The sequence below is a fragment of the Pollicipes pollicipes genome, unplaced genomic scaffold (assembly GCF_011947565.3).
Source record: "Pollicipes pollicipes isolate AB1234 unplaced genomic scaffold, Ppol_2.1 Scaffold_3447;HRSCAF=4054_pilon_pilon_pilon, whole genome shotgun sequence".
In the NCBI taxonomy this organism is placed as follows: Eukaryota; Metazoa; Arthropoda; class Thecostraca; order Pollicipedomorpha; family Pollicipedidae; genus Pollicipes; species Pollicipes pollicipes.
In genome coordinates this window covers 14,055,930-14,060,363 of record NW_023596297.1, presented here as the reverse complement: position 1 = coordinate 14,060,363, position 4,434 = coordinate 14,055,930, and positions in this window count along the sequence as shown.

Genomic DNA, 4,434 nt, shown 5'->3' with positions numbered 1-4,434 from the left:
GCAAACACGCCACCCTGAGAACCCTCCGCGCGCGAGCCCGCCAAACACCCCTCCGCGTACCCCGAACGCGCTGCCCACGGCGCCCCTGACCGTTCGCTACCGCCGGGGCGCGGCCGCGCCGGTGGCCTGGCATCGCCGTCGCCGCGTCGGCGTCGACGACCGGCGGCTAATGGCGGCGCGGGTCGATGGCGGCCTGCGGTAACGACCCGTCGGCAAACAGGGCCGCCCGCGCCGCGCCCGCGGCCGCCGCCGCCGCCCGCTCAATAATACACGCACGCTAATGATGCCCGTAATTGGTCAGGCAACGGTCGTCGGCGCGAGCACGCGTCGACGCCGACGGTCGATGCCGCCGCCATGGCCGACGCCCGGGGAGGGGGGGGGGGGTGAGGCGGGTGACGGTCGGCAGTGCCGTCGGGCGGTAAAAGGGTGGCGGGCGACGCTATGGACGATTGGCGATGGCGGGGAGGGAGGGGGGGAGGGGGGGGGGGCACGATGCCAAGCCCGTTGGAGCTGCAGGAAGGGATGCGGACGGTGCGCGGTCTGGTGAGGTATAGTGAAAACGTAGCAGCGACCTGTGTTTGGCAGTTAGGAGGTACATTCGTGTGCTGGACGAAGCGGAGTGTCGGTGGAAATGTTGGGGGCAGTTTTCTTCGTCTTGAAACCCACTGTCACGGATATGCTACGAAATTAAGCGTGTTTGAACTCTTCCGCATTTTTAAAAAAGTTTCTTGAACGGTTGGGAAGATTCGAATCATAAATTATAACTCGTTGGACCTCCCTAAGAGCGTCTGGTCACCCAGCGGATGAACATGACAGGCATTATCGGACACAACGCCTTCAAGCAGGTCCTAACTGCAGACACGCTGTTACGACTCTCAGCCGCAGCAGCATACCTTAAAAACGACCAATAACATAAGCAAAGCAAATTTACTTTTCCCTAGACGTTGCGTAACAGCAGCACGGCGCAAGGATAGACTGCTGGCCAGCTACGCTAACGGAGGTCCCGGCGTGGCTCCTGCCTCGCGCGCCGCTTCGAGAGGCGCCGGCCGCTTCGGTCGGCTGCGTGACCTCGCCGCCGCTGGTCATGAGCGCTTGCCGCCCGGCCCCGTGTGGGCCTTGGCTCAGCGCATCAGCACGCCGCAGCTGGTCATGAACGCGTGACACGCGGGCCCGTATGGGGCCCTGGCTCAGCGCATCAGCACACCGCAGCTGGTCATGAACGCGTGACACGCGGGCCCGTGTGGGGCCCTGGCTCGCATCAGCACACCGCAGCTCGGGGTTCCAGTGTGGGGATCTTGCCACCGAGAGTCTTCGAGAATTGACGCTGCCGACAGCTGTCACAGGAGCGAAGGAACGACCCAAACACTGAGACGGGAACCTATCTTGCAGTACATGCTTGTCAAGTACCATCAAAGGGTTGGTTTGAAAGGTTCACAAAGGTGGGGGGTCACGACCCTCTTTACCTCCCCTTTCCGTCGCCTACATGCCGTGTTCCAACTCCCAATCCAAGACCGGTGTGAATGACTGCGACGCAGCGGCCACAATGGATGCCTGCCCCGATCAGCAGTCAAACTAGTTACTCATCAGCCGCTCTCCTCGCTGAAGCGAGCGCTATTCGGCACCCGGTATTTACTCGCGTTTTTGTTGCCCTGTACCTCTGCGTCGCACATCACAAATTTGTCAGGGCTTGCATTCGAGCCCTTTGAGAACCACTGGCCTCAAAGAATTTGCTAGGGCTAGCAAATTGAAGCTGACCCGCAGTAAGACTGGCGACGGAAGCTATGCAGCTGTTAAGGACATGAGTTGTGCGTTGTTATGTCCAAGGGAGCGGGAACTGCGTTTGATTACTGTCTGGCGGCAGTTGAGTGCAGTGATGTCTGCTGGCAGCAGCTTGGGTCTGCGATGCGTGGTGACGAGAGCTCTGTGTCGTGTTCGTGTGATGCCAGGAACTGTATGCCATGACTGCTCGGAGGCAGAAGCTGTCCTGCTGGCACGGACCGAAGAGTCTGCCTTCAGCTCGCTCACCTCCCCAGTCCCGTCCAGCCGCCTCCCCAGTCCCGGTCAGCCGCCTCGCCGCCCCGGCCCGGCCGCCCGGGGCTGTGTTGATTGTTCGGCCAGTGCTGAGTCGCGCCGCGCGCGATCGGTCGGCCGCCGACCCTTTCACAGCCACTCGGCGGCGCCGTCGGCCCGTCTCCCCAGCTAAATCGCTCCATAACAAGCTTTGCTAAACGAGCCGCTTGCCCCCATATCGGGCGGCATCCGTCAGCGGCAGGGCGGCGCGAGTGACGCATTGTGACGCAGGCAGGCCGTCCGGTGGGGCGCGCCGCCCGCTCGCTCGAGACCGATCGGCGCACTCTGTCTCCGGTCAGGGGGCGGTCAGGGCCGGCGCGCGCCCCCGGCCGCGTGCCGGCGCCGGGCTGCACGGTATGCGGCGCCTGCGGTCCGCCCCTGAGGACGATTTGTCCTCCGCAGGCGGCGGCGCTTTCTTCTGGGACTGCGGTGGGTTTGGTCGCAGAGGTGATTGAAAACAGGGGTGCGGGTCGGAGGACCCACCAGCAACGGTGAGGTACCACTGTAGCCACCGGGTAGCCGATGTCTATGCGGCGGTTTTGGATTGGAAAGCAGCATTCCATCACATAATTATGCCTAAATAGGATATCCACCCTATGATTGCGCGAACACAGGTCACATTGGTTTCACGTTGGGGTCGTGTTGAAGGCGCCATGACTATACACTTTACTGCAGAAGTGATACCACCGACGTGGCTACGGCTATGGAAACCCTCATCGCGAATAACATAAATATTAATGGAATTCTGTGTGCCTATTCACAGATTAACTGGAAACTGGCCGTTTCGGTAGCGTCACTAAGCTCAATATTGAGACGCCAGCTTCTCCCCACATCCTCCCTCTGCAACTATGCACATAAGTCCATAGAAAACCTAGAGCGGCAGCAGAGCACGTGAGGCATTGTGGGCGCTAGAGCGATCTATCTGAGGGGACAGAAGGTTCAAGACGTGATGTCCGAGGCTTCTCGGGTCCCGTTGCCATCGGCGTGAGGGCGAAAACTGGGTGACACGAGTCACGGTAGATGCACACGTTGCATGGTACGGGTAAGTCTCGGAATGGTCGTGCAGAGGTCTGGAAATGCTCACGCGATTGCGGCAGGTACGAAGCATTTTTGCCGTCAGCCGTTGGTGGAGAGCAGTTTTTCCTAGCCATGCCTTGCTCCTGCACCGATGTAAGTTTGGCGTGGGCTGTCAAATTTGTCAGACAGTGTTGCCAATTTTGGAAAGGCTGCCAGAAAAGTGATCATTTAGCTCGAGGTGGCCAAGCAGCGTATAACTGTCTTTCAGAATGTTGCGAATTTAGCTATGATCGCGTTTTGTGAGACTGATGCCAACGATGTGCCGTGCAGTATAAGAAAAAGCTATTGTGAATGGAATGAAAGCAGAGGTGAAAGACTACTGGGATGGAGAAATACCGAGACGACGTTGGGCGCCGGGTCGGGCAACATTCTTATTCCTACTCAGAATTGTATTGCACCTTGTGTGAGTCCCTTGTGATCTCATATTGCGGCTGTACCATGCTTACTCTAGCTTGCCCTCCGGTAAGGTCAATTTATAAGCCCAGTGCGTGTTATCGGAATCAGCGATAGGTATCACAACACTATCAGATCTACTATCGCGCCGTGCTATACGCCAGGTGGTATCCAACACCGATCTCCAGGGGACCGCCAGTCGTCCGTCGAACCGGCGGCGCGAGCCGGCGGGGACGTGGAAGCCACTGAAGCCCACCGAACGGGCGCCCGCTGGGTGGCTAACGGAGACGTATTGCGGCAATCTGCGTCGAGAATGCCGCCGACGAGGACCGCGCGGGGTGCGCCGGCCGAGGGCGTCTGGCGGGATCCGAGGGGGTCCGGCGGAGGGGCTGGAGGACAGGGTGGCTCAACCAAGGGGACCTGGCGGGAGAGGGGCGGAGGGCTGGAGCCCCGGGCGGCTCAACCAAGAGGATCTGGCGAAGAGGGGCGGAGGGGCTGGAGGACAGGTTGGCCCCACCGAGGAGGCCTGGCGGGCGAGGGGCGGAGGGGCTGGAGGACAGGGTGACTCCACCGAGGAGGCCTGGCGGGGGAGGGGCGGAGGGGCTGGAGGACAGGGTGGCTCCACGAGGGCGCCTGGCGGGAGAGGGGCGGAGGGCTGGAGGACAGGGCGGCTCGGTCGTCTGGGACGCAGCCGCGCTGAGCGAGCATGGTCGCGGCCCGACCACGATTGGCTTTCGTTAATGGTACTGCGTCTTTACAAGCCAAAGTCACACACACGTGAATGCTGGTGTACATGCTGTGGGCGCCCAATGAACTCTCAGTAAGATGGCGATCCACGTTACGGATACAGGCCATTTGTGAACATTCGCGTTAGCCTAGGGTCCCGTAACAGAG